Source organism: Thermobia domestica, chromosome 7, assembly GCF_964235325.1.
Source record: "Thermobia domestica chromosome 7, izTheDome1.hap1.1, whole genome shotgun sequence".
In the NCBI taxonomy this organism is placed as follows: Eukaryota; Metazoa; Arthropoda; class Insecta; order Zygentoma; family Lepismatidae; genus Thermobia; species Thermobia domestica.
In genome coordinates this window covers 204,568,476-204,580,816 of record NC_137460.1, presented here as the reverse complement: position 1 = coordinate 204,580,816, position 12,341 = coordinate 204,568,476, and the positions used below count along the sequence as shown (strand labels likewise).

The following is a 12,341-nucleotide window of genomic DNA, read 5'->3' as shown; positions in this document are numbered from 1 at the left end:
TGGATCTGGTGGATCAGTTTGAGTCAGGCTGGATCACTTCGGATTATGGATATTTGCAAATCATCTGATTTTGTGGATCAGTCTGGGTCGGACTGGATCACTTAGGATTATGCGTCTCTTCAAAACACCGGATCTGGTGGATCAGTTCGGGTCAGACTGGATCATATTAGATTATGGGTTTCTCCAAATCACCGGAACTGGTGAATCGGTCCGGGCCAGACTGGATCATTTTGGATTATGGATTTCTCCGAATCATCAGATCTGGTGGATCAGTCCGGGTTAGACAAGATCAATTCGGATTATGGGTCTCTCTGAATTATCGGTCTGGTGGATCAGTCCGGTTCAGATTGGTTTACTTCGGACTATGAGTCTCTCCATATCACCGAATCTGGTGGATCAGTCCGGGTGAGAGTGGATCACTTCGGATTATGAGTCTCACCGAATCACCGGATCTGGTATATCGGTCTGGGTCAGAGCGCATCATTTCAGGTTATGAGTTCCTCCGAATCACCGAATTTTGTGGATCAGTCCGGGTCAGACTGGATCACTTCGGATTATTGGTTTCTCCGAATCACCGGATCTGGTGGATCAGTCCAGGTCAGACTAGTTCACTTTGTATTATGGGTCCCTCCGAATCACCGGATCTGGTGGTTTTGATTGTGCTTAGGTCTTCCGATTCATGTGGCACAAACTTTGTCCACTGTTCCAGCGCTGCAACGTTGGCTGACTTCTACAATTTTCGGTTTTAAGGGAGGTTAAGAAAGGAGAAGAAAGAAATTCTTAGGGCACTGAATCAACATCAATCAAGCGTTTCCCACTACCTCTTCTTGTTTTGCGTTTGATACCTGTCGACAAACGAACGGACATAGCCTTTCTATAAGATTATGCATAGCACGATTTGGAAGTCGAAGTAACAGCAAATACGACTGCCCGCTGTCGCAGAAAAGTGTCAAGACTACCCTATCACAAGATGGAACACAAATACCAAGCTGCGCACAGCAACACCTGAAAAAAAAATCTTGTTATAAATTGAACGTCCGTAGTAGGTGGACGCAGTGGATGTTTTAGTTTTAACGCATTGTTTGTAGAATTATTAAGGTAATGTTCGATGACAAAATATATTTTAGTAAAAAGATAATTTCTGTTAGCAATAATTGTAATGTCTTTGTATTGCATCGGTAGAAGCCTTTAAAATCCGGGAAAGAAGAAATTATTTTATACAACTGTCGATCTGTACTTCAATCATGTTGACACGATATAATAGTAAAAAAAGAAGACGTTCCCTGGGTAAAACGTACATTTCATAAAGACTAATAAATAATGTTTATTTTGATTAGTGTTGCTTGCGACACAAGAGATTTCTTGTCTCGTCTCGAAAACTAAACGATTAGTACATTTTCAAATTCGAGACGAAGCGAGAAATTTCTCGATTCACGTGGGTAACACTAGTTCAACCAAGCCTTAGATCTCGAACACTATTTCAGTGTTACGTGATTCATAGTAAAAAAAAAACACTAAATTGATAAAGTGATTCTGCAAACACAATGAAGAACATTTATCAACATTTAAAAATACCCAAGTCATCACACACTACACTTCAATAATAAATGTAGTTTAGATGATATCACACCCTTCGTGGACTTAACGTGATCCAGAATAATTCTGCTAACTTCTAGATGAAATTAAGAAGAAGATCAGGGGATATTTTTCTTGGCTACAAATCAGGCGAGAAAAGCTTTCGAGAATCGAGACAAATGACAAAGAATTCTTTGAAAATTGCGTTAAAACGACAAAGAACTCTTTTGAGAATTGAGACGACAAATCATACTCCAAAAATTGAGAAGACAAAGAATTCTTCGGGAATTGAGACGAGATGACAAAAATTTCTCTGAGAATTGAGACGAGACAACAAAGAATTCTTTAGAGAATCGAAACAAGATGATAAAGTTTTGGTCATGGTCATGGAGTTCCTTCTCTAAAATATTGTAGTCTCTACTTTGAAACTTGAAGAGAAATTGTGAATTTTCGTGAAAGGTAAAAAACACATGAGAGAGATACGAATACTGTAATGACATCTATTGGCAAAATGTCCGTTTAAATCAGCCTTAACACCTAAACATTAATTTCTACTTAACTAAAATATTGTTCAAAGATAAGACACATGCCAGTTGATGACCACAATGAGGTTAACAAAATGGCATGTTTAGGGCTAACTGCTAATGCATAGTCCCCCTACCGACCCCTACCTCCAAAAAATATGTACGGCGTACCCCTAGTTCCTAAAAAAAAATTACAGTGGGCAAAGATAGGAAGGGGGACGGCAGGACGTCATGCCTACCGTTCCAGTACTTTTTCAGATCCACTTTTACCCCTGGCTAAAACAAACTAGGTCGTTTGTTATATGTAGTTTATAGTTCTGCTAAAGTAGATCGTTTATTTCTGTAGTGTATATCTAAAAATAACGTTTTGATAAAATATCAGATCGAGCCTTCGAATAGCGGGCAGACTGAAAAACACGGTACCCGTACTTACTAAGGTAAACTGATACTAAAATACTCTTCCACCTTCCTATCTCATCTTTCGTTGTAAGACTAGAAAGATGACAGTATAAACTATGGTGAATGAGAAATACCCAGGTAATTACCTACTACTATCATTCATTAACTTTCGGACTTTAAATATGTGCATTCAGTGCACACGGGATTTTTTTTTTCCATTCTGGATATACTTCACTATTAATAATGTCCAAAGCTCCCTTCAGAGCTGAAAAGAGTCATATCTAGGTGCTGTAAATAAATCTTAGAATGTGAAAAAATCAGTGCTAAGTTTTCCACTTTCTTCTCACGCCTTTCATGCAGAATATAATGTGGAAAATATTCAGAAGTATTGTACTCAATACTACATTTTCAAGCATATCTATATTTTCCCAAGCATTTCTTGTTACATTTCTCTCCCACACAAAAACTGAAATCTCTGATTTTCGGTGTACCCTAGGGGTATACTATTGGCCCATCGCTTTGCACGAAAGCACGTGATAACGTAACGTATGATGTTTACAAATGTTTGAATATATAAATTCAAAAAAAGTTGATATTTTACACAAGGGGGAAAATACCTAACAAAGTGAAATGCTTATAAATATGTAAATTGCCTAAAGTAGATATCGTGTCCGAAATATGGAATTAACTGGAACAAGTGGAACAAACGCACCATCCTCAAGGGCCTGCGATTAAAGGAAAAAGAAAACAAGTGGATCTATATAAGCTCCTTCTTCCCCACCCCCTTCTTCATTCACGGCCTCCTCTCTCAATGCACGTCTCTTGATACCACTGGCCCAGTTATCGAGGTCGTTGACTGCATGTTACTCACTCAAATATACAAGCCTCTTTTGTGTCAAAGGTCATAACAAGGCCAGAACAGATGTTTTTTCTGCTCCGCCATCACTATGGATGGCAGTTTTTCTTTCAGCACACAGGGCCAATGTCATCTTCCACAGAATATGACAGGGTTAATGTCAAACGATGACAAACGATTTAGGAAAGAAGAAAGCAAACAGAGATTAAAAATAATAGGTTCACTGAATCTTTAAGTATTTGTGATTTTACCGTCTCTCGTATTGGTGGACAGACAACCAACCCATCAATCATACCAAATCAGTACAAGTAGAGATATGAGCCCACGAAAAGCTATGTTTGGCCAGAAGATATATTAACTGAATGATGTGTGGTCTGCATGTTATATTGGGTCCAATCACAGTTATTTCTGACTTGCCAGAAAGCACATGAGAATTTATTTTATATAGTTCGAAAAGTGTCCCACGAATCTGAACTAATTTAATCCTCCCATTGTCAAGCTTTCCGACACATTTATTGCACCAAGCGGGGTATTTCGACTACCTCTCAATTTTGGGAATAGTAAATTTATATATCTCCAGAACTCCGTCTTAAAATAGAGCTCCCTCGAGGCTAAGCGGTTAGCGTACGCGCCTTTGGCGTGGGAGACCCGGGTTCGATTCCCGGCGGGAGCTCATGTGGTTCGGATTCCACGTTAATCAGTAGGTCCACGTCTCATATAGCCTCGCTGCTGAACGGGACGCTAAACTAAAATCAACTCAACTCCGTCTTAAAATAATTGAAATTATACACGCTTATTACTTATGTTTATTTCGTTGTTTTTATAGATTCTATTGGTAGGAGTTGTAAGACTAGGAATCGAAAGTCCGAAGAAAACAATCACACTAAACGGAGTAATTTCACAACCTCACCAATATATCCTGAAAATTATCACTATAATGAATAAATAAATTAATATGAGCGGCTATAAATAAATAAAGGTCAGTAACAAGCCATACAATTTCAATAATTTTAAGACAAAGTCACAAAGCTACAAGTATCTAACTCTCTAAACTAAACAGATATAGAGAAAAAAAATCAGCCTGGGGTTCCCCGTTTAGTAATGCAAGGGTTAATCCCTTAAAATTATGAAGATGCACTGAGAATTGAACCTGAGAACACTTCCACCAAAGCTGTGTTTGCTATTTTGGAACAAACTAAAACGAAAGAACTACTTGCAAATTTCAATCTAGAAGATTAGAGACTCTGTAGCCTGGTGATTAGAAACGTTGGACTCGGGTTCGATTCCCAGCTGGTGCTTTCCAATTTTCGGTGTCCATCAGCGTCATGAGGCAAACTGGGAAGTCACGTGAACAAAATACGTGACGTCCATTGGGTCTGAAAAGCTCCTGATACGCCTATTAGAGATAGGGCGACGCAACACCCTAGACACATGTTCGTCGTGAGGCTGGACGTAGTTCAGCCAGTCGCTAACAGATGGCGTTGGAGCGGCTTAGGCCCACAAAGGGTTATCACTACAATGGCTACTTTAAAGTAATAACAGTTTTAATTTTTCAAGTCTATTGCAATGTCCTATTGTTGTGCCTGGACGTATCTAGAATATTCTGATAAGGGGAGAGGATATCTCCTTACTTCTGAAAATTGAAAGAATATTATCTGTGGTCCAACGGTATTCTAGGGACAACAGTAGGACAACGGTAGGGGGCAACAGTGTTCTAGGGAGTCCTGGTCCCCCTGGCGCTCTGTAGTTTCATGTATGCTAAAAATAGACATACGATAAATCAGTATTCGTTATATGTATATACAAAGTTCAAGTATATATATAGGGCAGAGATAGACAGCCTGGACTGGATATCCTAACGAGGCTGAGAGGTGCTTTGAGGTTGAAAAGAATTAAATTTGAGGCTCGTAGGATTGAAGGTAGAGATGTAAGAAAAAATGTTTTCTTTTTTTCAGATGGAGGGTTCGTTTTTCAGAAAAGGCTTAAAAAGAAAACGATCACATTGGCTTTTTTGGAGGGGATATATTTTGATTTTCCTTATTCAATTAACATCTTACTGTTAGTTTTCTTGTAGTAGATTCTGCAATTAAGAAAGTGTCTTTACTACACAAGCGTTTGTGAGTCCCATATTTAATCTGTAGCCGGCTATCTTGATTGATTTTTAAATTGACCGCGATTTTGTTTGCAAGACCAAACTATGCAACCCATCTTGACACTTGTGTTGATATGGCTGCCTAACGATCTTATCTATGCCTCAGAATTTTACTGTACATCTTGTCATTTGTGTCTTTTGATTTACCTACATTCAAACTTGCAGACAAGAAGACAAACCGTATTCAATGTAAACGTAGGCAAAAAAAAAAAAAACAGTAAATCAAACTTTTTGTGTTGTTTTAAAATTCTCACAATTTCTCTGCTCAGTAAACCCTATTCTACAAGTAATGTTGTTCAGGATATGAGACGAGACGAGAAATATGGGTTTCTCATCTTATCTCGAGAATATTTGTAGAATTCTCGTCTCGTCTCAATCTTCGAAGAACTCTTTGTAGTCTTGTTTCGATTCTCGAAGAATTCTTTGTCGTCTTATCTCAATTCTCAAAGAATTCTTTGTCGTCTCGTCTTAATTCTCAGAGAATTCTTTGTCACCACGTCTCAATTCCAGAAGAATTATTTGTCGTCTCGTCTCAATTTCCAAAGAATTCTTTGTCGTCTCTGATAAACATTCTTTGATAAATTTTATCTTTGATGTGATAATTTGTCTTAACTACAAATTCATGTAGATAAATTTCTATTTCCTGATATCAGCATGGCGACTCAATGATAGAACGCCCACTACTGCTGCAAGGGATCCCTAGTTCGACCCTTGGACATGCGAGTTTTATAGTGGACGTAGTGCCTATGGGTTTTCTCCAGATTCTATCGTTTCCTCCCGAATTATCATTCCACCAATTCTTTTATTATGATTTACTTTCATTATCTACAGGGCATAACCATGGGACGCAAAATAAGAAATTTTTGTTTATTTATTTTTCAGTTTGCTTGAGCACTTGTATGTCTACATTGAGAAAAAATGTATGTGGCGTACGTAAAAACGTAGGTTACATGTGTAAATCCTGTAGTTTTTGGGCTTAAGGTACTGGAAACGTATAACTGAAAAAGCATCTTTTCATACGTACTTTAACGCTGTAGGTAAGTGTTCCGAATAAACATACTTTCCGTACGAACGAAAGAACTGTATATAGGTGGTAGGATCTCACATACACATGGCTGTATATAACATATAGCTGATGTATGTAACATACGTATGCGTATGTAATATACGGAAGACTGTTGGATGTCAGGCATCCTGCAACGGCATGATGTAACATCTACGCGGGAAAAAGGACAGTGCGTATGTAGCATATGGATAGCGCATGCTCCGTACTGATTTCTGTAATAAACATAAGGATTCCATATATTTGTACAATATACCGCTGTCCGGATAACGATTTTTTTCTCAGTGTATTAAGTTCCTAGATATGGAGAAAATATTGTTAAATTAACTTTTAGGTTCAAGTAAATTTCGGCCTAGAGACAATAGAAAGTGTATTTTCTTTATTGTTTGAAACATTTTAAGAAGGGTTCTTTTAGTTTTTTCCCTTTATACAAAAGGGTTGGACTATATTTGTTCTCCAACCTATTTATGTATTCTACGCGTAAACAGATAGGTTGGAGAATCCGTTCACTTATACTCGTGAAGTGAAGTGAAGATAAGAAAGAATCGCTCACAACTTGCTTGACAATACTGTGTTGTCATGTCGCCCAAGAGATTTTTTCAACTCCTCTTTTTGTCAGCACTTGAATTTGTCCTTGTGGGACACGTCATTATGCAAGGAGAAGTAACAATAAGATGAAAAAAAGCGAACATCTCTGACTTGCTATCCCAGCTTCACACTTGGCCGTGTCAAAGACCTTGAAAGTCGCAAGTTTTTTTTTTTTTTTTCAATCTTTTTGTTTCTTTTCTTTTTTAAAAACTTCGTCGTCACTTAATGTTTCGGCTGAGAGTGAGAGAAGCTCATAAACTAGGCTAAATGTCCTGATAACAAGCAGATGTCTTTATCGTTGTATAATTAAATACTCTGCATTTTATGATAAATATCTGTCAGTGGGGCTCTTATTAAAGTTCTGTTGCAAACGAATACTGTACACATTGAGATCCAGAAGTTATTCAATTTTAGGGAAATAATGAAGTGCCCATATCGCGACATTTTTGCTTCGCCAAGTACGGTTTGCAGATGATATGCTATTTGTTGCGGAAGCGGCAAAGAAAATTAGTAACGTAATATAATCTTTTGTCGTCAGGAATTCTATCGAAATATTTGAAGCTTAAAAGATATATAAGGGGGATGCAAATAAGCAACACAATTTTACTAGCACAAGAAAAAAAACTACTAGCCCACGTGCCATAATAGAAATGTTTTACTTACCTTCGGTGTGATATGAAATACTTGCCCGCATCGATGAACCAGTCACCCCGGGCGAGTGGGCCAGTGGTTATTTGCATCCCTGATATAAAACGATAATTATGCTTGTTGTTCTGTATCTTTACGAAACATGGTCACTTACTCTAAGGGGAGAACGCAAACTGAATGTACACTCATGTCCAAAATGATTGTCGCATATCTATAACTGTCTTCTTGTAAGAATATAATTTGATAATAATTTTGCAGGCTACTTTTAGTAGTGATACTAAGCTTTAAAATCGGGAAATGTATATTTGCCGTAAATTTCATAGGAAAAGAATTACAGATACGAAAATTAGAATGAGTAAAACAAAATGTTACTAAATGGACAAGAAAGTTTTATTTTCGTTTTATTGTTCTTACTGCTGTTTTGACACGAAATTTGCCACATACATGTCTTTGCCGATTAAACACATACTAACATTATACGAAATACCGGGCGAACTCGTTATCAAATTATATTCCTACAAAAACATATTTATAGACATGCGACAATAATTTTGGACATGATTGTACCTAGGTATTTGAGAATAAAATCCTGACACGAATATTCGGACCCCAGAGAAACGGGAACGGGGAATGGTGGGAAATTTTATAACGAAAAACTGTATAATGGATACCGTTTACCAAACATTTTTGGGTCATTAAGTCTAGGAGGCTCAGATGGGCAGGTCATGTAGCCAGAATGGAAGAAGGTTGGAACACTTTCAAAGTTTTAACTGGAAATCAAATTGGAAAATGTCCATTAAGGGTCTTCACTGCAACGAAATTTAAATACCGCTAATTTTAGAGCTTTTTTTTAATATCTTCAAAACAAATAAAAATATTCGAAAAGCAGAAACGTAGTGAACTAGACTATACGATTTTGCATGTGATACCTTTACCACAATTCACTTATCTGCTTTTGGTATGCCGTTATTTACAGAACCCGCAAAAAATTCTAAATCTATCTACAGTTGCAAATCGAACGCAGGTAGATGAGTTGTGTTAACGGTATCACATGCAAAATCATATTGTCTAGTTCACTACGTTTATGCTTTTCGAATATTTTTATTTGTTTTGAAGATATTACAGAAAAACTCTAAAATTAGCGGTAGTTTACTTTCGCTGGAATGAAGACCCTTAAGAAGACCTAGACTCATATGGAAGGATAATACAAGATGTGATGGAAAAAGTATGGTGAATGTAGTTGCACAGTACCATCTATTGTTGTTGTATCCATTTCAACTAGTAAGCCCTGTAGCCTAAACCTTTCGTACATTCAGTGTCGAGTTTGAACGAGTTGTGACATGTTAGTTGGATTCCAGAGGCAGAAGAGAGAGTGTGTCAAGAGTGTCTGTCGCGCATCAACGTTACGTTTTGTTCTAAGCTACATAAAAATGCCAAAGAAACTCACGAAATATCAAAATTAGTATATGGCGATGAAGCGGTAGCATTGAAGACTGTTGTAAGTGGTATGAGGGAGTCAAAAGCGACAAGGAGTCGGTTGAAAACGAGCAACGATCGAGACCTTCTTCGACGTCAAAAACAAATGAAAACGTGCAAAAAGTGGCACAAATGCTTTTTGTTCAAACAGGCGAATGACTATTCGAGAGCTTTCCGAAGAACTAAACGTCTCATATGGGTCCGTGAAAAGCATTTTAACCGTCGATTAAATGGTCAAATGGCTTCCTTCTTCACCACGAAAACGCGCTGTGCCACACTTTGGCTATGGTCCGCGAGTTTTTGGTCGAAAATATTCCTGTTTGTGCACGTTCGCTGTGCTTTCCAGATACTTCGAATTCTGGCTATTCCTAAAACTTAAAATCATGGTTAACGGAAAAAGTTTTGTCACCATTCTTGACATTGAGAGTGCCATAACAGAGCAGCTGATCGTCCTTCCCTCAGAAGCCTTCCAAAAATGCTTCCAGTCATGGATTCAACGTTCGGATAAGTGCATTGCTAGCCAAGGACAGTACTTGTTTGAAGCAGATTACATCACATTCCATGTAAGCTTATTACTTTTTTTTTTTTCAATAAAATTATTCATCGTATTTTTGATCATACCTTGTATTAAGATGGATGTTGCAGAAATAGGAAATAGGAGTAGAAACTGAATCCAGTTGGCTAAGGACTAATGGATAGCTTTAGTGAACGCGGCATTGAACCTCCGAGTTTCATAGTCCATAGAGTTAGGTAGTAGAATGGAAATGCTTGAGAAAAAGCTGCGAAGAGATGGAATGAAAATTAGCGTTAGTAAGGCAAAAACCATGTTAATTGGAATGAAGTGGTCTGTATCAACTAGAAGTAGAAGGGGCTAGAAAATAGAACCAGTGACAAGTTGAGTTGAGTTGATTTTAGTTTAGCGTCCCTTTCAGCAACGAGGCTATATGAGACGTGGACCTACTGATTAACGTGGAATCCGAACCACATGAACTCCCGCCGGGAATCGAACCCGGGTCTCCCACGCCAAAGGCGCGTACGCTAACCGCTTAGCCACGAAGGAGCTCCAGTGACAAGTTGTTGGTACTTGGGTAGTATTATTAGTGAGGACATGAAGTACAAATGTGAAATAAAAACAAGGATAAGAATGGCGAAAGAAGCATTTAGAAGAAAAAATATCTATTTTGTGAGTTCTTAAAAAAATAATGAAGAAAAGTCTTCATAAAATTTTTCATGTGAAGTATTGAACTTTATGTGGCAGACATTACGCAAAAACTGTGAGGGGAGAGAATGAATACTGTCGAAATATGATTATAGAGAAGAATGGGAAAATTGGTGGGATCGAACAGAGAACTATTCAGAAGTGTTAGAAATAACAGAAAACCGAAGGACTATATTAGATGTAATTTTAAAAAACGAAGAGAAACTGATCGGAACATTGACGGATAAGAAACTGTATCATGAGGGAGATCCTGGAAGGTAACGTACAAAAGAAAAATAAAATGAAATCTTTTACGCTTATGTCGTGTAGGCTAAAGGAGACGATGATGAGAAAAAATGAAATGGTAGAATGAAGAAAGTGAGAGAAAATGGGAGAACCCAGAAAACCCACGAATAAGGTGTTTGTCCACCACAAAGCCCACTTTCCGTGAACTGGGACCGAACCAGGGACCCCATGCACCAGTGGTGAACGCTTTACCACTGAGCCACCGCAGCCCCTTAACGTACGAAAATGTCCACAGTTGATAAACGATAGTGAAACTGAAAATTCCTATGTAAAGACGAAGAGTTTACCTGAAGACCATGCATGGAAGTTCCTTAGTGTGTAGTAAGTGGCTTGCTGTCAATAATGACAGAATACCTATAATAATAATAATGATGCTGAATCAGTTCTTCAATAGTTTTCGACATAATAAGCTGCCATTATATTGATTTTGTGCTCGAAATCATAAACTCAATCTTTATTACAAAATCAAGACATCTTTGTCTGTCAGTCATGCTCTTATTAGTTTATAATCAGACTAATACTTGTTGCTGTAGCTGCACTGCCTTCTATCTGACGCCAGGGTATGTTGCTAGCGTGCAGTCCGTTTGCAAACGAGGCAAACACTCGAGAAGAACATAAAATCATTTCTGCGCTTTCGGCATCTATGGCCATGCTAGCCCATCATGTATAAGGGACAACGTCCCTCGGCTATCAAACTATCCGAGAAATGGAATAGAAGAAGGGATTGGGGAAGGAAGCGGCCCGCAGCCCGTATATTAGGTTCTACACAGGTGTTTGGGCCTGGTATGAATGAGGAAAACCCAGCAAAACCTCACTCAGGATTGCCAGCTTGAAAAATGTTTTGAACTTTATAGACCGAGTGTTCCCATTGGGAATCGAACCCCGGGCCGCTCGCACAAAGGACGAAAGCGTTAGCGACTACGCTACGATACGAAGAGAGTAAGATCTGAGCGTATTGACTGTGTGTTTCAGTCAGAACGTTGCAGAGGCTTTGTTGCATTGCTTACAGTACTGAAGCTCGGATCAACTGTCCTGCCTACTGGTCAATGTACAGCCAGCCTAATAAAAGTGTTTCCCACTCGAAAGAAGTCTGAGAAACGCTGTACTAGCCTAAAGATGGAACTGCGTCGTTAAAAGTTAGTTTGGATATACAGATGGTGATCAAAAAAATGGAAACACCTGTAGTTGGCAACACGTCAGATGTATGGGTTGGCAGTGGTGTCGTGGCGCCCGCAGCGCCGGACCGCTGGTAGTGGTGTGTTAGGTCGGTCTCTATACTACGTCAGGCGCAGTGGAACAGCAGTGTCCAGTGGCTGCAGCAGACGGAGGTAGTGTAAAATGGGAGACCTCTCAGATTTTCAAAGAGGGCAAATTGTTGGTGCGCGGTTATGTGGAGTGAGTGTGACGGCAGTGGCTACTGTGTTAGGTGTGTCGTGTGGGACAGCGTCGAAGGTGATGACGGCCTACACAACACACGGGAAAACCACATCGGGGAAGCGGAACAGTGGGCGGAAGAAAATCATGAGTGACAGGTTACGCCGGGTATTAAAGCGCAT

At 38.8% G+C, this 12,341-nt stretch overlaps 1 protein-coding gene across 2 annotated transcripts in view; it reads left to right on the top strand.

Annotated features, from left to right (window-relative positions):
- The window catches only part of AdamTS-A (ADAM metallopeptidase with thrombospondin type 1 motif A), a 785,255-nt gene that overhangs the window by 46,326 nt on the left and 726,588 nt on the right, over positions 1 to 12,341 (top strand). The gene's annotated exons all lie outside the window — the stretch shown is intronic.